Here is a 22,577-nt window from a genome sequence, read left to right as displayed (position 1 = left end):
AGTGAAGCAGGTCTTCAGGTGTTTACCTTTCTCTCCCCCCTCTGTCCTCCCCTCCTCTCTCGATTTCTCCATCCTATCCAAAAACAACGACAGCAATAACAACAACAATAATAGTCACAACAATGATAAAACAAAAGGGCAACAAAAAGTTAAAAAATTAAAAAAAAAAGAATTAACTATTCCTTTCTTAGTAAGACTCCAGGCATCAGAAAGTTAGGGAAACTTGGTGCTAATTGATTCATCAAGAAGTTGACTATGTATGCATAGTCTGATCACACATTTCCAAAAGTCACTGAAATAAACACAGCCATTTGGAAGGGACCTATTTTCTGGGATGGGACTAGGGTTATCTTTTTTTTTTTTTTCGTTTCTTTTTTGGGGAATTAATGTTTTACATTTGACAGTAAATACAATAGTTTGTACATGCATAATATTTCCCAGTTTTCCATATAACAATCCACCTCCCTCATTAGGTCCTCTGTCATCCTTTTTGGACCTGTATTCTGCCCCCCACCCAACCCAGAGTCTTTTACTTTGGTGCAATACACCAATTCCAGCTCAGGTTCTACTTGTGTTTGCTCTTCTGATCCTGGTTTTCAACTTCTGCCTGAGAGTGAGATCATCCCATACTCATCCTGCTTCTGATTTATTTCACTTAACATGAATTTTTTCAAGCTCCATACAAGATGGGCTGAAAATGGTGAAGTCACCATTTTTAATAGCTGAGTAGTATTCCATTGTGTAATACGGCAACTTGCTCAGCCACTCATCTGTTGCTGGACACCTGGTTTGCTTCCAGGTTTTGGATATTACAAATTGTGCTGCTATGAACATATGTGCACACAGATCTTTTTGTATGGGTGTGTTGGGTTCCTTGGTATATATCCCCAGGAGATGAACTGCAGGATCATAGGGTAGGTCCATTTCTAGCCTTCTGAGAGTTCTCCAGACTGTTCTCCACAGAGGTTGGACCAGTTTACATTCCCACCAGCAGTGCAGGAGGGTTCCTTTGACCCCACAACCTGTTGCTGTTACCTTTTCTGATATATGACATTCTCACAGGAGTGAGGTGACATCTCACTATTGTCTTTATTTGCATTTCTCTGACAATCAAAGACTTGGAGCATTTTTCCATGTGTTTCTCTGACTTTTGGATCTCTTCTGTGGTGAATATTCTGTCCATGTCCTCTCCCCATTTTTTAGATGGGGTTATTTGTTTTCTTGTTGTTGAGTTTGTCAAGCTCTTTATATATTCTGGTTGTTGGCCTCTTGTCTGATGTATGGCATATAAAGATCTTCTCTCATTCTGTGAGAGGTCTCTTGGTTTGGGTAGTGGTTTCTTTTGCTGTGCAGAAGCTTTTTAATTTGATGTAGTCCCATAGGTTTATGCTTGCCTTAGTCTTCTTTGTAATCGGACTAGTTTCTTTGAAGATGTCTTTAAAATTTATGTGGAAAAGAGTTCTGCCAATATTTTCCTCTAAGTATCTGATATTTTCTGGCCTAGCATTCAAGTACTTGATCCACTTGGAATTTACTGTTGTATTTGGTGAAATATAGTGGTTCAGTTTCATTCTTCTGCATGTTTCAACCCATTTTTTTCCAACACCATTTGTTGAAGAGACTCTGCTTTTGCCATTTAATAGTCTAGGCACTTTTGTCAAAGATAGGTCCATAGGTATGGGGGCTTACTTCTGGGCTCTCAATTCTATTCCACTGGGCAGTGTGTCTATTCATGTTCCAGTACCAAGCAGTTTTGATTAAGGACTCAGGTATCTTTATTTCAAATCGTGTGTGTGTGTGTGTGTATGTGTGTATGTGTGTCTGTGTGTTTTGCATATTAAAGTTGGAGAACCACATTTTTCCTTTGCATAAATTCTTGTTGAATTCAATGGCCAAAAGTTATATTTTTCTGCCACAAAATTGATAGCCATCAGTCACACACAGTTCTTTTTGTCTACTTTTTGCCTCTTTCTCCCTTATGACTGTGGGTAAAGATAAAATTTTCACTTAGGTGAGAAAATGGATTATATGTAGATACCTCAGTGCTAGAGAACCTAAGGTCTTTACTATAGGCAAGCTAAAGAGAGGAAAACAAATATTTCCTGGAGATCATCCCAGTAAAACAGTGCACCAAAGAAATTTGGGAACTCTTTATATACCCTATGATTTTAAGAGAAGTAATAAAAAAGGATTTGAGGAGGTCTCAGATCTAAAGTCTTCACTCTCCAGAAAGTAGTCTCTGTAAATGCATATAAACATAATGAGAAAAAAATTCCATATGTCAACAGCATTTGAAACAATGGCAGCCTTTCATGCTAAATTATATTAAGAAACTTTACTAAGCTGTAAACTGTGTGCTTGTTTGTGTATAAGCAGTGTAAATTACTGTCATTGATATCTACTATTTACAATTTTGCCAAATTGCTATGTAGAATATTTACTATGTGTATCATAATTACGTATTATTTTCATTTTCTGTGCTCTCTCCATCTCTTGATGGTAAGGATAAAAGTCTAACACATATCTATACCCCCCAGGGCACTATGACAGTAGCTTAAATATTGTACATGTTCAGTAAATTACTCAATTTATATTTATGTTTAACTCTCATTGCATTTGAGTCTGTGTGTATTTACACAAATGGTTTCATCCTTGCCTATCACAGACACAGGAGACCCTCCTCTAGTCTTCCTGGCTATATGGTCACACCAGAAGTAGAGGATGGGGTTCTTTACTATACAGTCATCATGAACAGGCAGTAATAAAGAGGGCAGGCCCATGAGAAAGAAGAAACAGATTAACTGTGTTCTTTTTGGAAATGGAATTGACAGTAAATATCCTACAGGGCTAATCATAACCATTAAACATAGAGTGTCTTCCCAAGTTTAGACTGGAAGGTCTACGTTGGTAAAAGCAGCTGTATGTGTTTCTTCTGTCACAAATCTTGTGACACAAGATAGTGCATTTATTTCTCTGCTAATACACTATTAGTAGTTCCTTAGCCCCACCCCCAACCAACACAGGCACTACCTCAAGCACAGGAGATGCTATTTCATTCTGTTTCAAGAGCCATACAGAATACACTTTTTTTTTTTTTGCTATCAGGTTTATCACTGGAACTCTGCTAGAAGGCACTATGTATCTACTGCTCCTAGTGCTCTTTTTTTTTCTCCTTTGTTTCTATGTTATTGGATAGGACAGACAGAAGTTGAGAGAGAAGAGAGAAACTGAGAGAAGGAGGGGGAGAATGAGGGAAAGGGAAACAGAAATAGACACCTGCAGACCTCCTTCACTGCTTGTGAAGTGTCCAGCCGAGGTGGGGAATGGGGGCAATCCAGGTCCTTGCACATGGTAATAAGTGTGCTTAACCTGGCACGCCACCTTCTGGCCTTCTAGAATACACTTTTAAAGGTGTTTTTCCTGTGGACATAGAGGTGACTCAGTGATAAGGCATATGTGCTTGTCAGAGGGTCCAGTTTCAATTTCTAGCACCACATGTGAATGAGTACCATGCTACTCTCTTTTTCTATCTCAATATATTTCTCATGAAATAAATAAAACCTTTAAAGAGTGTATTCTTTATAATCAAACTTCACATGGTTAAGCTTTGAAATGCTAGAAGAAAGCATAAAACAATGTAGAATATGGAGAAGACTAAGATAAAAGGAGATAATTTTGATAATTAGACATATTATGAATCATCCTCTCAAACAAGGATAAGTCACTAGGTATATAACTGTGTACTTCTTGTATACCTTTCAGAAATTCAAATAATTTTGCTCACAATTTAGAATCTCTAATAAACATTTCAAAATTAAAAATTCAATTTTTTGTTGTTGTTGAAAATCATCATCACCCTGTCCTTTATTTCCCACAACTATCACTAATTTGCTTGTAACTTTACGTAAGGAGACATTGCTTTGAGCGTTCTCTCAAATCCTTTAATTGCCCACTCTCTTGATGTATGTATTCTCCACCCCCAAAGTATGACCGAGAGTTTTACACTTGACTAGAAAATCAACTCTCTTTGAAAGCAGTAAATCTTCAGAAATATTGCCCATAATATAGCATGGCTTTCTGCTTTGCAAGTAAAAGAAGAAGAAGTATTGTTCATGACTCTTTCCCAATCAGAGAAAATTTACTCTTCCTCCCTTAGTAACCAGAATGTCAATCATAGTCTCCCCGTGCCAAATCCCTTGAGATTTCACAGAGCAAAATTTAAAAAATAGAATTAGTTCACATTCCATTTAACTTCAAAAATTTGTTAAAAAGAAAATGTCTACTAACTCGAATGATTTATTAAAGAAACCATCTACTGTTTTCTTAAAAAAATAACAAACTATTTTTGAGTAAATCAGAAAATTTTGAGGGAAAATTCCTTCTCTTAGGCATCAAAATATCATTACACAGAATGTATGCTCAGACCTACAGGGATTCAGAGGTTACACAGGCTCCTTCAATGAATATGGGCCCCAGATCAGATCTATGGGGTTTACAGTTAATATTTATATAATTTTCCCATATTTGGGAGATACTCTCTTCCTTGACTCAGATTTCGAGTCCTTTTTCCAACTGTAACACCATCTCCCTAGACAATATCTTGGGTTCACCTGCATGTTGGCTGTCAGGCTCAGGCAAAAAATAGTAAAACCATGAACTTATGGAGTGTATCTAAAATAGTCCTACTAGCTTTCTTCAAAATGGAGATCCCAAATCTCATCTGCAATATTCTTGCCTTTAAGTTCCTGATTATCTAACAATTTGTTCTGCTCTATATCAACTCTTTTTCAGCCACCAGATTCCAGATGCTACCATGTCGCCAAACTGACTTCTCTGGGCAGATGACCTCACCAATGTGTCCTGGAGCTCCACCTCCCCAGAGCCCTGTCCCACTAGGGAAATAGACAGACCGGGAGTATGGATCTGCCAACACCCATGTTCAGTGGAGAAGCAATTACAGAAGCCAGACCTTCCACCTTCTGCACCCCATAATGATACTAGGTCTATGCTCCTAGAGGGATAAAGAATAGGGAAACTTTCAATAGAGGGGATGGGACACGGAATTCTGATTGTGAGAAATAGTATGCCTCTTATACTATGGTTGTATCCATATTTCATATATATCTCCTTACAGATTTTCCATTCTGTGTAAAAATTTTATGTTGAAGGTTGTAAATGTATACTATACTCACTCAAAAGTATATATGTACATATGTATACACATATAAATACATACACAATAGAAACAAAGAATACTGGATTAGGATTATAATTATTCAATGATTTATTGACTAGAGTAGGATGTGAGTTGGTGAAAAGAAATTCTCAAAACAGTATATTTGGGAATATATAAAGGCAAAACTATAATTACACTTATTTGGAGAAATAAAAATTTTTGGTTTCTAATATTTTTCCTAACATAGTATGATACTATAATTCAGTTTGTGTTCTAATTTGGCACTGTTAATATAAAATAAAGTATTTATTACTTAAGATAATTCATTATACAGAGTAGTCCTCCATTCTCTCCTACCTCTATCCTCCCCATTCACCCTTCCTTATTATCCTTAAGGTTTCACTGCTCTCAGATTTCTTTTTTTTTTCAGATAGACAAAGACAGAAAAAGAGAAGTAAAGTCACTGCATCATTTAAGCTCCCCCTGTGCAGTGTGGGATGGGATGGGATAAAATTGAATCTGGGTATTAGGAATGGCAAAAACAGAGGCACTATCCAGATGACCAACACTACCACCCCTGGATTGATTTTATTGTTGTTGCCATTTATTTTTCTTATTTACCTTTGACATTGTGAAGTGTGGTAGACATTTTTTTTATTTCTGGGAAGTCAGTGAAGTAGAAAAAAATCTGATTAATAGATATTTGGATGTAAGTAGAGCTTTATTTTTTATTTTAATTTTATATTTGTACAGAACTCAACTTCCCAGAAAAAGAAATCCATAAATCTATGAAAAGTACACTTTACGTGTTTTTTATTTATTTTTGTTTTTAGATAGGACAGAGAGAAATTGAGAAAGGACAGTGAGATAGAGAGAGGTAGAGAGAAATAGACACCTGTGGCTATGTTTCACTGCTTGTGAAGTGAACCCCTGCAATTAGGGGGCTTGGTAATATGTGCACTTAACCATGTGCTACCCTAACCCCCCACTTCCCAGTTTTAAGTATATTAGTTGCTGAAACCTCACCAGCAACAGATATGCATCTATATTTTCTCCCAATTTAATGGTGAAAAAGTTACTTTATTTTATTATTTTTAAACATTTTCTTTCTTTTTCATATTTTATTTTATTTGTATTTATTTTATCTTATTCACTATTGGATACAGACAGAAATTGAGAGGGGGCGGAGGAGATATAAAGGGAAAAACAGAATGCAAGCTCTAACCTACAGGGATGCAGATTATATAGACTCCTAAGCTGAATATGGGCCCCAGATCAGATCAACTCAATGAGGTTTACAGTCAACAATATTTATACACCTTTCCCATATTTGGGAGCTACTCTCTTCCCTGATCTAGCTTTCTAGCCCTTTTTCCAGTCATGACATCACCTTCCCAGACAACAACTTGGGTCCACCTGCATATTAGATTTCAGGCTCAGGAAAAAAACTAATATAGTCATGGGCTACTTGGAATATAACTAAAATAGGCCAACTAACTATCTTCAAAACTGAGACCCCAAATCTTCAGCAATATCCCAGCCTTTAGGTTCATGATTAGCCAACAATTTGTTTGGCTTTATATGTTAACTCTTTATTCAGCCACAAGGTTTCAGATGCTACCATGATGCCAACCGGACTTCACTGGGCAGATGACTCCACCAATGTGTCCTGAAGCACTGCTTCCCCACAACCCTTCCTCACTAGGGAAAGAGAGAGGCAGGCTGGGAGTATGGATATATCTGTAAATGCTCATGTTCAGCAGGGGGGCAGAGGGGGAAGCAGTTACAGGGGCCAAACCTTCTACCTTCTGTACCTCAAAATGACCCTGGGTCCATACTCCCAGAGGGATAAAGAATAGAAAAGCTATCAGGGGGAGGGGATGGGATATGGAGTTCTGGTGGTGGGAATTGTGTGGAGTTGTACCTGTCTTATCCTATGGTTTTGTCAGTGTTTCCTTTTTATAAATATATATATTTTTAAACGGAAAGAGAGACACTTGCAGCCCTGTTTCACAACTTGTGAAGCTTTCCTCCTGCAAGTGGGGAACCAGAGACTTGAACCTGGGTCCTTGTGTACTGTAATGTGTGCGCTTAACCAGGTGTACAACCATTTGGCCCCCAAATAGTTACATTTTGGGTTTCTTTTGTATTTTCTTAAGTTCTAGCAATTTGTTTCTTTTGATTTTCATTCAAAACTGTTTCTAATTTCATGAAAGATTTCTTTTTAATTTTTATAATTTTTATTTGTAAACTGGAAACACTGACAAGACTAATAGAGTAAGAGGGGTACAGTTCCACACAATTCCCACCACCAGAACTCTGTATCCCATCCCCTGGCAGTTAAATTCCTTCCTAAATGTTCAATTTTTAAACTTTATTTTATTTGATAGAACAGAGAAATTTAGAGGGAAGGGGGAGATAGGGAGGGAGAAATACAGAGAGACACCTGTAGACCTGCTTCACTGCTTAATGAAGCTTTCCTCCTGCAAGTGGGGACCAGGAGTTTAAACCCAGGTCTTTGTGCACTGTAATGTGCGCACTTTACCAAGTGTACCAACACTAGGCCACAACATTTAGTATTTTACTATAAGTTATTACTATAAGTAAAAACTTTTTCATAAATTTTAACTCATTTTCCAACTTTTTATTGGTCAACAGATTCTTTGTGCACGTTCTGATACTTTTTGAACGATTTATATATTATGTATTCTTATTATGAATTCTTTATTGCTTGTATACATTTCAAATGTGTCTTAGTGATTTGGTTTTTATATTTGCTTTAGATATCCTTTCTGCCCAAGAGTTTAAAAATTTTATATGTACACATTACCCAATGTTTTATTAAGATGTTATTTTTGTATAATTTTAAGAAATCAATCCTTGCTGCAAAAGCTAAACATGATTTTGTTAAATTTTCTTCAAAATACTCTTATTTTTTCCTTCTGATATATATGTGTACACACACACATCTTCTATGTCTGAAAATTATTTTGAAGTGTATGAGGTAATGAGAATCATATAGTATTTTTATATAATTAAATAGCTGGATAAATATGACTAGGCCTCCATGAATGTAAAGTTAATTTTAGCCACAGATTTTTTCCTTTCAAGAACAGGAGCTACTCTCTGCCCTATCCAACTTTCTAGCCATTTTTCTCTTCTCTAACACCATTCTCTCAGACAATATTCTTATCTAATCTCAGGCTAGCTACCAAACTCAAGCAAAACTACCAGAGTTGTGCACCAGGAACATGCCTAAAATGGATCTCCTAGCTTTCTTCTACCCTAAAACCCTTAATCTCATTTGCTCTAATCCTACTTTTTGGTTCCTCTTCATTAATCATTCTGTATCAACTTAGGTCATGCCACCTTCCAGACACCAATTTGTAGATGACTCCACCCCAACTTCTCTGTGTGGACGACCTCACCAATGTGTCCTAGACTCACCCATCTCTAGAGCTCTAGGGAAAGATAGTTACAGGCTGGGGTTACAGGATCAACCTGCTAATGCCCATGTTCAGCGAAGACGCAATTACAGAAGCCAGAACTCTTACCTTCTGCTCCCTCGAAACAGGGATCCTTGATCCATTTTTCCTTACTTCATTTAATAGGACAGAGATATTGAGAGAGGAGGGGGGTTTAGGGATGAAAACAGAGATACACAGTTGCCATCCTACTTCAGACTCTGGCCCTTGTATATGGTATAATGAATGTGATCAACCTTATCAGCCAGATGTGATTCTTCCCAGCCCTAATTTTCTAAATTTTCTATTTTTAATCATCTATGTCAATAGTAAACTGTTTTTATTTAAGTAATACATACTTTTTCCTTACCACATCCACATTAGTTATCTATCTTGGCTTTTCCTTTTTGATCAACTGGATACCTATAGACCTTTTTCATTTTCCTATCCTATTTCTATTATGTTTTCTCCTGAATACATGAATTTATTATTTCCTTTCTTTCACAGAATGTGAAAATTTTACCTTACTTTGGTCTCTACAGCAATTCTGATATATGTTCAAAAGATCTTTGTTCCTCTTGGTTCAATTTTGGAGGGCTATATGTTTTTAGCTACTCTTCCTTTTTCAGGTTTGGACAGGGATGCCCATATAACCATTACTATTCATCATAATGTTGGAAGTTCCTATCATAGCCATCAGGCAAGAGCAAGGAATCGAAGGAATGCATATTGGAAAAGATAAATCAAACTCATTATTTTCAGATGTCATGACAGTATAGATAAAAAAAAACACCAAAGAATCAAGCAGGAAACACCTAGAAATTATCAGGCAATATAGTAAGGTGTCAGTCTAGAAAATTAACACAAAAGTCATTGACATTCTTTTATTTAAACAGTAAGTCAGAAGAAGTAATCCAGAAATAAATCCTCTTCACTGAAAACAACAAAATAAGTGAAAGAGTTGTATACCGAAAACTAGGTATGAAAGAAACAGAAAAAGACACAAAGAAGTGGGAAGATAGTCAATGTTCATGGATTGGAAGATTTAGCATAATCAAGATGAATATCTTACCCAAAACCATATACAAATTTAATGAAAGCCCATACCAAATATCCCCATTTTTTAGAAGAATAGAACAAAAGCTACTAGGGTTATCGCTGGGGCTCTGTGCCTGCACTATGAATCCGCTGCTCCTGGAGGCTATTTTTTCCCCTTCTGTTGCCCTTGTTGTTTCATTGTTGTTGTTACTGCTGTCATTACAGTCGGATAGGACAGAGAAATTGAGAAAGGAGGGAAAGACAGAGAGGGGAAGAGAAAGATAGACAACCGCAGGCCTGATTCACTGCTTGTGAAGCCACCTCTCTGCAGGTGGGGAGCCAGGGGCTCAAATCAGGATCTTTAAGCTGGTTCTTGCACTTCATGCCATGTGCACTTAACCTGCTGTGCTACTGCCTGGCCCCCAAAGCTACATTTTTTTTAGGAGAATAGAATGAAAGCTACAAAAATTTCTCTGGAACCAGAAAATACCTAGAATCCTCCAAATAACCCTGAGAAGAAAGAACTGAACTAGAGGCATCACACTCCCAGAGATCAAACTATATTATGGGGCCATTGTAATCAAACCTGCCTGGTACTGGAACAATACCAGAACATAATGATCAATGGAATAGAACTGAGAGCCCAGTGGAATATAACACCTATGGACATCTAATTTTTTTTACGGGGGGGTGGTGGTGGCAAATTAGTAAATGGAGAGAGTCTCTTCAACAAATGGTGTTGAAAAAATTGGGTTGAAACATGTGGAAGGATGAAACTGAACCATTATACTTCACCACACACAAAAGTAAGCTCCAAATAGACCAAGGACTTGGATGTTAGAATACATAAAGGAAAATATTGGAAACCTACTTTCCCATCTAAATTTTATAGTCATTTTTAATGATATAAATCCTATTGCAAAGAAACCAAAACAAAAATAAACCAATGGGACAACATCAAATTAAAAAGCTTCTGCATAGCAAAGAAAGCAACACCAAAACAGACTTCTCACAGAAAGGGAGAAGATCTTTACATGTCATACATCAGACAAGAGGCTAATAACCAAAATATATAAAGAGCTCATTAAACTCAGCAACACCAACAACAAAATGGCCCCATCCAGATAGAACATGAACAGAATATTCACCAAAGGAGAGATGCAAAATGTCAAGGGGCATATAAAAATATTTGCCATTGATACTTCTCACAGATGTTAATCTTCAAATTTTATAAAGAATTCATACTAAGTAGTAAAGTACAAACCACCTAATTTAAAAAATGGGCAGAAGATTTGAACAGGTTCTTAGATGTATAGTCAACAGACACATGAAAGGTGTTTATCACCAATTACTAGAGAAATGCCAATAAAGGGGATCTCAACTCACATCTGTGAGATTTCTATTATCAAAATTACAGATGTTGAGGGTGTGAAGAGAAAGTATTCCTTGTACACTACTATTAGTAGTTTAAATTTATGCAGGCATTGTGGAAAACTGTACGGATAGTCCTCAAATAAAAATAGAATCTCTAAACAATCAGTTGGCAGTCTACTAAAAAGTATCACACTTCGTTTACTGTAGTGTTGTTCACAGCAACCAAATATTGGAAACAGCAAAAGTGCCCATAGACAGATCAGCGTACAAAGATGAAGCTGATACAGAAAGGATTAGTATTAATCTGCATTAAAAAGTAGATACAACCCTGCTGTTTGCAATATCTTAGATGGACCTAGAGAGTAGTAATATGCTTAGTAAAATAAGCCAGAAAAAGACAGAATATAACTGCACTCATATAAAGAAGACAAAACAACACAAATCAAATTCTTGGGCTCTAATAACAAAATAGTGGTTGCCAACAGAGGAAGGAGAAAGATAAAACGTATGATCAGGTGAAAGGGGTTAGCTGTATGGTTAAAAAAAAAAAAAAAGGAAAACTAGGTGCTGAACACGATGTAGTTTATATAGATGTTGGTCTGTAATGCTACACACCTGAAACATATGATATTGGCCAATGTTACTTCAATAAGCATTTTAAATAGCTAAAAAAGATGATGCCTTACAGATTGGTTTTGTGTGTAGGTGCTGTAGAAGACCAGTTAATCCTCAGGTCAAGGTTTTGCCTGGAGACTCTTGATATCTTTGGATCTGTTTGTGTTAGGTATTACAAAATCAATTTTACTGTTTTTTTTTTCATCTAGTAGCATTCAATCACATATTCCTTAAGGATCAGGAAAATTCCTACAAAATAATATGTTTCCTTGTGTTTGTGGCAAATAAGTACTTGATTTCATGTCCTGTAACAGTACATATCTTTTTTGTAATTATATAAAAATTAAATTCATAATTGATTGAATTTTTTCATTACTATCTACCCTTGATTTGAGAATTTACCTTGATTTTGTACTCAATTTTGGAATAATATGTTCAGAAGTAATTTATATTTTAATATAAATATTAGATCTAGCTCCTATTTAGAAGTAGTAAATATTTAAGAAATGTCTTAAAAGCGGCCCATGTTTTCCTGTTGCCTCTATTATCATAGAGAGTTTGACTTGATCAGTAATTCTCAGGCCATCAACCACTTCATCTTGAAAATTTCAAGACTGGTATATGTTTTCTGGTATCATAGTATTATGTATAGTCTGGACTTGGTCTATGTTATTTTGTTATTTGTTATGTTAATGATATTCCATCTAAAAGTCTGATTTTTCTCATTGCCTCCCAGGTTATTGCTGGGGCTCTGTGCTGGCACTATGAATCCACAACTCCTGACAGCCAATTTTTTTTTCTTTCTATTTTTATTTGACAGGATAGGGAGACACTGAGAGAGCTGGGAAGTTAAAGGGAAAAATTATATTTTCATCTAAATTTAGGGGTTGGGCTGTGGCACAACTGGTTACATGCTCCTGTTAGGATTCACAAGGGCCTGGGTTCAAACCCCAGGGCATTACGTGCAGGGTGAAGCTTCAGGTGTCTTTCTCTCTTCCTCTCCATCAAACCCTTCCGTTTCAGTTTCTCTGTCTCTACCCAGTCAGTAATAAAATAAAAAATAAACTATGAAACATATAAATCTAATAGATGAGACAACTTTTGAGACTAGCATTTAAGAGACTATGAAGAAGGATTTTTCAATCCTATTCTCAGGATTGAAAAATTAGCCGACTAGTATAGTGTACTGTTTTGCCAGGTGTGTGATTCTGGTTTAAGCCTTTACTGCACTGAAGGAAGCTTTGGGGCTGGTGTCTCTCTCTCTCTCTCTCTCTAGCTCCCTCACCCTTCTCAATTTCTCTTGAGAAACTGAATAGCAGCTATAGCAATAACAAATAACAACAGCAAGGTCAACAAAAATGGGAAAAATGGCTTCCAGGAGAAGTGAATTCACAGTATAGGCACCAAACCACTGTGATAAAACTACAGGCAAAAAAAAAAAGACTTAGCAGTGAAAATCTGCTTTTAATCTTAATTTATAAGTACTTTATCATTAAAATAATTTTAATGGTCCTGGAAAAGGATGACAAAGGACCTAGTGGGGTTGTATTGTTATGTGGAAAACAGAAATGTTATGTATGTACAAACTATTGTATCCACTGTCAAATGTAAACCGTTAATCCCCAAATAAAGGGAAAATTTCTCAAAAATTTTGTGAATGTCCATAAAATCTCAAGGAAGTCTATTTGGTTTAATACACTAATTTGTAATCCAAATACAGACTATTACTAAACCTATATAATGCTATTTTACACTGAATTCTGAGCTTATAACAATTTGAAACTCCCAACAAAAAGAACTAAAACTTTCTGTTAATATCAATCAGTTTAAAAAAATCACAATCTGTGAGCTTCCCATGAAGGACCATGTTAAATTCTGAGTCCACTGAAAACAAGATTTCAGAAAGTATGACCTGAATATCCCTGACAGGCTTTGAATATCATCTAGAAGGTATATTTATCCATGTATTCAGTGATTGTGTGAATCAATGTGTGTTACTGAAAGCAATGATATAATCCCCATTAATTCTAGTAGCTTTTTTTTTTTTCTTTTGAAGTAGTAAGGGAGAGCAGGTGGAGTAAGTGTTCCATAGACTACAAATTGGAAAACATTATTTAAGTGCATAATGGAATATGTGAGTTGTTTATCAATGATGGGGTATGTTACAAAAAGATTTTCTTAGAAGCAAAGATAGGCAATATGGTAAAAAAAAAAAAAGAGTCATGAATGTTAGATATTCAACTTATTATTGATTATTTAAACTTAATAATGCTGGGATAAAGTACATAGCTTCTTTCTTATTTATTTATTTTCCCTTTTGTTGCCCTTGTTTTTCATGGTTGTTGTAGTTATTACTGTTGTTGTCATTGATGTCGTCATTGTTAGGACAGTGAGAAATAGCGAGAGGAGGGGAAGACAGACAGGAAAAGAGAAAGACACCTGCAGACCTGCTTCACCATGTGTGAAGGGAATCAACTGAAGGTGGGGAGCCTGGGGCTTGAACTGGGGTCCTTATGCCAGTTTTTGCGCTTCGCGCCATGTGTGCTTAACCTGCTGCATTACTGCCCGACTTTCCACATAGCTTCTTTCTTTTAGAAGCTGATGTTCTATGAGGTTTCCATCATTTAGATCATGGAAAGTTATTTTAGAGAACAAAGTTTAGGCTCTGAAGATAACATGTAGCCATGATAGTCAAATTAAAAATCCCTTAACCTGCACATCTAAAAATTCATAAACTAAGCAGCTATACAAGAGGGTGTATAAGGGAGTTGGGCAGTGGTGCAGCGGGTTAAGTGCACATGGCACAAAGTGCAAGGGCCAATGTAAGTATCCCGGTTCGAGCCCAAGGCTCCCCCCCTACGCAAGCAGTGAAGCAGGTCTGCAGGGGTCTTATCTTTCTCTCCTCCTCTGTCTTCCCTGCCTCTCTCCATTTCTCTCTGTCCTATCCAACAACAGCAACAGCTATGACAACAATAACAACCACAACAAGCACAACAACATGGGCAACAAAATGGGAAAAATAGCCTACAGGATCAGTGGCAGTGAGCCCCAGCAATAACCCTGGAGGCAAAACAAACAAAAAAACAAACAAGAGGTTGTATAAGACAAATAGAATGCATTTTCGGAAACAAGGAGGCAAAACTAACTCAGGGAAGTGAATATGCTAGGTAAATACAGAGGGATAATGCTGGTGGGAGGAATGTAAAGTAGCCACATACATCATCGGAAGGAGATATTTGCTGAAGTCTTAGAAATCTATAAACAACTCTAATGTACATCAACATAGAGATCATTTAATTATGGGATGTTTATACAATAGAATACTATATAAAGTGAATAAACTAACTCAAGTTGTAGGCATGAACATGGAATAACAGCAGTTATTCCAAAGAACTGAAGAAAAAAAGAAAAAAAGCAAATCATTAAAGTGTCAAAGAACATGTATTCCTCAGTTTCAAATATTCTGTTAAACTCTTTTCCTAGAAGTATATTTATAATATTTAAATATATAATTAAATACCTAGATATATAGTGATGTACATGTAATATAGATAAATAGCTTAAAGTATGTCTACTAATGTAAACATTATTAAAAGTCAAATTTGTAAATGTAAAGTGAAATTTCAACCATGTGGTTAAGCTTACCCTACAAAGAAAGGAACTAGAAGACAGGGCCAGAGATTCCAAAGGTGCAGATTTGATTCTGTATCTTAGTTTGAGGGGCTGGTGCCTTAGTGATAATTTTGATAACATCCATTATTCTGCATATATATTGGGCTGTCAGAAAATTCATTATGATTTTTCTAAACAAAATGTCCAGATTTTCCCCAACAACATAATATATAATACTCTTTATTTCTAGTATTCAAGCTATTTGTTTCTAGTGAAAGTTTAACAAAATAAATAATTCTATTCCTAAAGTTAATTACTCCAACAAAATTAACCTTACCATTTCTAAGGAGGAAAATGGTTAATGTTAGCTTTTATTAGACTAGAAGGCTTAATTGTTGTAATTTAGGATGACCAGAAAGTTAATCTGGAGTTTCTTTTTTTTTTTTTTCCCTCCAGGGTTATTGCTGGGCTCGGTGCCTGCACCATGAATCCACCGCTCCTGGAGTCCATTTTTTCCCCCTTTTTGTTGCCCTAGTTGTTGCAGCCTCGTTGCGGTCATTATTGCCATTGTTGACGTTGCTTTGTTGTTGGATAGGAAAGAGAGAAATGGAGAGAGGAGGGGAAGACAGAGAAAGAGGGGAGAGAAAGATAGACACCTGCAGACCTGCTTCACCGCCCGTGAAGTGACTCCCCTGCAGGTGGGGAGCCAGGGGCTCGAACCGGGATCCTTATGCGGGTCCCTGCGCTTTGAGCCACGTGCGCTTATCCCACTGCGCCACCACCCGACTCCCAATCTGGAGTTTCTTAAGGTTTTCTTTTTAAACCTTTTTTTAAAAAAAAAAAAAGAAAGAAAGCTCTTCAAGTGTCAGAGACAGCAAAAGGCTAGATAGCTAAGAACTCTAAAGCCCTTGATTGTACTGTAGGTTCATTGCTTTGGCCATGGAGGAGATTTCACCTTTCCATTTAAGGGACAAAGCAAATGTAAATTTGTTCTCCATCACAATACACTCCTTATTAAATTTAGTAAGAGAAAATTGCACTAAGAGCTGAATTTTAGGCTTAACTCCGTGACACTCTCTTTCTTGTATGGAATTGATCAGCTCAAACCGAGAGCTCATGACTGGGAAAATGACACAGTCTGCCGTTGCCTTGTTCTAAATTTTAATGGTACCAGGGCTCACTCTGACACTAATTTTACAGTTGTCATTCCCTCTGATTGTCTAGTAGGAACCAGCATTTTTCCTTGGCTTCCCTGTGAGCAAGGCAGCTGTAGAACAGAGTCCATTTAGTACTAATCATTGCAGCTTTCTAGCTAGTCCTGTGCAAATGAAACAGACCATCCTCAGAATGAAGGAAAAGGATTAGTTGGGGGGAAATATGAAACTCTGGGGCTTGCCCTGACATATCTGCTCTGGCAGAGGCCTTTCCTTGTGTTTGGATCTTCTTTTCTTTTTTGGTAACACCTATGGATTTGTTAATGTATCCTTCCTTAAAAAAATTAATTAAAAAAAAAGAAATAGGATTATGCATACGGCCCTTGCATTTCCTGAAAGAACTAACCCTAAACCTAAATGTTGCTCAGTGGTGTTTATAAAATATTCTCAATGGCACAATGAGTATGATATGTTGCATCTAAATTGGTTACTAGACTGAACTCAAACTTCGGATGTGTTCTTATAAGAGTGTTCAATCATACTCAGGACAGTAAATCTTGTATCACTGGCAAAACAAAACAAAGCCATACTATCCTGCTTTTTCAATTTTTTTTTCTTTTTAAAACAGTGCCACTCACTTCTGTATCTCTCAGTTAAATATTTTTGTGTCTACAACTAAAGGTCAATTAGGCTTTAAATATAGAGCACATGGGGGAGGTTCTGATGGAAACAACATGAGAAATAGGAATGTTACTAAAGAGTTGTCAAGAATACCTTCATAATCATATTGGAAGGGTTGAATTATACACATGGTGATTGTTTTTGTGAATTAACATTTGACTAGAGAGAAAGAATAGTAGAGATAGTGTAAGAGCAATAGAGAGAAAAAAAACTGTACCATCATGTAAACAAATACACTTTAGGAGATATATTTACTTTGTTTTCACAGATCATTTATTTCTCATGTGGCTCTCCTATTCATGAGATCTTCCCACTTTCACTTTTTTTTTTTGCTACATAGGCATTAGAAATACTAGAATTGTTCCAACTGTTTATCACATGTGCTGCTTTTTTTTTCTAAGTGTCATCATATTTGGTAGCTTTTTGCATTCTAAAGACTTACATTTTTATGGTTATAAATTGCATAATTTTTTCCACTATAAATAACTTTGAAAGTGCACTATTTGCCATTTTCTTCAGTTCTACACACAGATGTCATGTCTCAATTATTTTGTAAATGCAGTGATCCAGTATGTGTTGCTTATCCTTGTGCCTCTCAGGATATTCTTTGCTGATATTGAATTAGTTATCCATTACCAGACTGATACAATAAGAGAGCTTACTTGAAACTAATAATAATAATAATAATAATAATAAACTAGCAAGTTCTGAGTGAGAAAGATGGTCCTTTGGTTTCCAAAGGTCAGACAGCTCCTCCAGAAGAAAACCATGCTGGTGGAAATTGGCTGATAGAATTTTATTGTATCCTTATGACTTCTGTTCCAGTACTTCTTCCCTCACATACTAATCAATTTTGGAGGAAGCTTTCTTTCTCCTTTTTGAAAATTTATTTTTCTAGGAACTTAAATAAGTAGCGCTCACAATTAGTTTCTGAGTAACTGTTAATTCGCACAGATGCAGGAGGCAGGTTTCCTGCAGCTGCATGTAATTGAGTTCAGTTCATCATCAAATCTCAAGGGTTATTTTCTATTTAACCCCCAAGCAAAACGTTCAATACCACCAACTTCTCCAGACTTCTAAAATTTAGAATGCAAAATCTCTTGTTGAGAGCTTTGAAATGTATCCTGTCAGGCTTATTTGACAAGGATTACTTGAAATGGGATGCAAATTAAGTTTCCTTTCAATTATTTCTGTGAAAAATGTTTTACATTTGCATGGTACAAAATATTTCTTATAACATGCCCAGGCACCAAATTTCACTGAGCTCTTCATTACCCCTCTATGACTAGAGCACAGGTTTTTCATTTTCATGATTTATTAAGTGACATAATAGAAGTTCAGATTTGTTAAATGATGTGTCCTAGTCTACCAAACATTTATTGAGCATATACTATAACACAAGCTCATGATTTAAGACCTCTGACTTAAAGAGCCTAGAGAGCCAGGGACTTATCACTCAATAGTAGAAACATGATAGTTATGCTGATAGCATTGTTGAAGGATAGAATGGAGGACTTAATATAAGAAAAATATGTTCCCCATAACATTGATATGAAAAATAATTTTATCATGACATACGAAATCAGAAATATACCTTTAAATGTGGATATTACTTCTCTGAGCCTTGGCTTCATTTGTAAAATGAAACAGCAATGGGTTGTTAACAGATTTCAGTATGAATCTCTACAATCTGCCACTATCACTTCCCAAGGCCTATAACCTTTGTCATGTTACTGAACCTTCTTAGACTGTTTACTCATTAACTAGAAATACTGGGTTGCGGAAATGTCATTTTTCTATGCAAAGCACATCATCATCTTTCAGGCAACCTAATAATACTACCACCTCACAGGCTTTTGTGGGTATTAATGAGATAGATCTACCTAGTACTTGCTGTATTGAAAATATTCAGCCTATGTTGGTTGCCATCCTTATTACAGTACTGATAGTGGTATGTTTTGAAGCTCAAAAAAGACTTTACTGACAATATGACATGAGAAGGTTTTAAAAAGATTGTCAGAAAATGAGAAAAAGGTAAAACTGTTTGAAATGTAACATATATTGGAAGGACCTCAGGTTCTCTTTACTGATTTTATTATATATATATACATATATATATATATATATATATATATATATATATATATATATATATACACTAACGATACAATAGTAACTGAATGTTTGGTTAAGATACTTATGAGAGTATTTAAATCATACCTTAGAAGTGTGTGGTTTTGGGTCAATGAGTGCACCTGGTTCAGAGCAAAAGCATCCAGGTTCAAGCTCTAATTCCCTACCTGCAGATGGGAAAATGTTGAAGGAGTACTGCAAGTTCCTCTCTCTACATATATCTCCCCCTTCCATCTTGATTTCAGTCTCTATCTGCTAAATAATAAATTACTTAATTAAAAAAAAAGAAATGTGTGACTAATTTAACAGGCAGTTGGGGGAATAGTCTAATCATCAGTCAATATTGCCAGACTTTAAAAATGTATCCATCTGTTTGATACAAATTTGCATTTCACTGTGGTTTTAATTTGACTTTTCTTAATTATCAGTAAGATTAAGCAAATTTTCAATATATGAATTGCTAGTAACCCTAAAACTCATCATGGTTTCTGGAACCCAGTGAGACTAATAGGTATTTATTGAACACAAAATTAAATGAAGGTAAAAAAATAACAAGAATTATCTCCATTTTTCTCAGACAGAATGAACTTTCACAGACTTATTTAGACTATGCTCTTACTGTGTAAGTGAAAGATGTGTGACTTCAGTGATGATCACCTTGACTAAAGAGGCATTTCTATGAAATATCCATCTGGAACATTCTCCTAGTAGCAAGAATGATGCTATCAATATAATCACAATATGTATGTATACATCTTTACTAGCCTTGGCCCTCTACAGAAATAAATATAATGCAGAGAGCAAACATTATTTACTCTGCTCTTTCAGTCACATAAACATTTGGTGGAGTATGTGTTGATTCTAGAACAACAATGACAAATTGTTAACCATTAGTAAACGGAGGTAGTCTTGCAAACAGATAGTTCAAGCAATTCTTTTCCTTGATATTTACAACCAGGAGATAGCTGGTACTGAAAAGATGGCTTGAAAATAATAAAGAGTCAGGCTTTGGCACACAAGGTTAAGCACACATAGTACAGAAAGTAAGGACCCAGGAGGATCCCAGTTTGAGCACTTGGCTCCCCACCTACAGGGGGGTTACTTCACAAGTGGTGAAGCAGGTCTCCAGTGGTTATCTTTCTCTCTCCCTCCCTTTCTTATCTTTCTCTCCCCTCTCAATTTCTATCTGTCCTATCCAACAAAATGGAGGAAATGGCCACCAGGAGCATTTGATTTATAGGACAGGTACAAAGACCCAGTGATAGCGCTAGAGGTAAAGAAAAAGGAGAGGAGAAGGGAGAGGAAAAGAAGAGAAAAAGAAAAGAAAAAAGAAAGGAAAATAATAATAATAATAAAGACAGGATAGGTTGCTAGATTCCAATAGAAGAAAACATACTTTGCCACTTACATGGTATGTAACAGGCTATACACCTTAACAGTGGTCAGGAGGTAGCAGAAAAGACAGGCTAGCTAAAAGTAGACATAGGCAAGTAACCTGGTTTACAGTTGGGTTATTTCAGTGGTTTCATTGAACTCTGAGGCAAAAGATTGTCCCTAACTGTATGATAGTTGGCTCTGGGGTTATTAGAGGAGGTGGATTATAGTCTGAAATGTCAACAGACAGTTTTGGTGGGAGGATGGGCTTTGAATTGGCTAGTTTGTATATTTTGAAAGACTTTTTCCACAAGCGTTTTCTACCTCTAGGATTCATCCACAGTAGGAGACCTCTCAGGGTGAGCAAACCTAATTATAAGAGTATTAGACACAGAAAATAAAAGACACGATTAATACAGAAACAAAGCTAGTTTCCAATGTTAGTGTCATTTACTAATCATATCAAAGAAAATCCACAAAATTATAACTTATTGAAAATGTAATATACACTATATTTTGAACTAGTTATAAAGTATGTCTTCCTTAGTTATTTGGATACTAGAATCACAAGCAAAAAAATGTTTAAAGTATCTATAGCAACTCTTGGGGGGGGCACCAGTTATCACTGAAACTCAGGTGCCTTCATAAAGAATCTACCACTTTCAGTGGACATTAGTTTTTTAATTTCTTTTATTTGATAGAACAGAGAAATTGAGAGGGAAGAGGTAGGTAGAGGGAGAAAGGTGGAGATATACCAGAAGCACTACTTTAATGCTCATGAAACTTCCTTTCTGCAGGTGGGGATTTATGGCTTGAACACTGATGTTTGCTTCTGGTAATGTGTGCATTCAACAAATGTGCCACTGACTAGCCAAACATTTTTAATAGTGAGGGAGAAACAGTTTCTAAAATCCAAAGGTCATAACTGAGAATTATGGCCAAAAAGTATAGGAAAGAATGTTAGGGCAACATAGGGAACTTTCCAATATGAAACAGTATTGTATGACAACAAGAAATGTTCATAATTGAAAAAAAATTACCCTACCTGACACTCCATTCTGAGTCCTATGTTAGCTAGAGCTTTAAATCTAGTAGTCCCTAAATTCCAGTAGATCCAACACTGTTTCCCAATCATTGTTTCCCAATGCTAAAAAAAATTCAAAATTTAAGGCAATCTGAAAATAAAAGATAAATACTGAATGAAAATTAAAATCACTTTTGGGCATCTAGTCACACATATCAATGGCCTTCTGAAATATATATATATTTTTTTAAAAAAATGGAAATGTCAGCTCCTTCCTTCCCCAAACTGGCTGAGCATAGGAGGGTATCATGAAACTCCACACTGACACATCACCCTACTGAAATGGAAGGGTTGTCATTTTAACATCCTTAGCAGAGGAAAGTTGTAGAGCCAGACTGTTACCCAAATTTTAAGTCATAGCTAATGGCTCTATCAACATTGTACTTAGTGATACATTCTTATCCCTTACACCACGTTTTGTTTTGTTTTGCTATCTACAATTATTATTAAATGACTGGAAATACTGCATATAAGGAATAAATCTTAAATGACTAAACACGTGTAATTATGCCTTTGCTTAATTTAATCTAAGGTAAGATGCCAGGCTAGCATTTATACTGCAGTCATTTTAAGGATTATGTCATTAAAACATAAATTTATCTCCCTTCCTAAACAATCACAGCTAAATAATTGAATTATGTAATTTCATACATAATTATCTCATAATAGGAGTGGAACATGATATTTCTTTGGATTAACTGTCTACTGGTGCAATACAAAACAATCACCCTACCATAGCAGTGATGTAGCTTAATCTCAGAGGCAAATAATATTTTCCTTACAATTACTACTTAGTATCAAAAATCAGCAATCTGTGACAGCATACTATCTCTAGTATCACCTTATGCTCTATATTGCCAAGGGAAGAGTCT

The sequence above is a fragment of the Erinaceus europaeus genome, chromosome 20 (assembly GCF_950295315.1).
Source record: "Erinaceus europaeus chromosome 20, mEriEur2.1, whole genome shotgun sequence".
NCBI lineage: Eukaryota > Metazoa > Chordata > Mammalia > Eulipotyphla > Erinaceidae > Erinaceus > Erinaceus europaeus.
The sequence above is the reverse complement of the archived record's forward strand: the minus strand, read 5'-3'. Positions refer to the sequence as shown.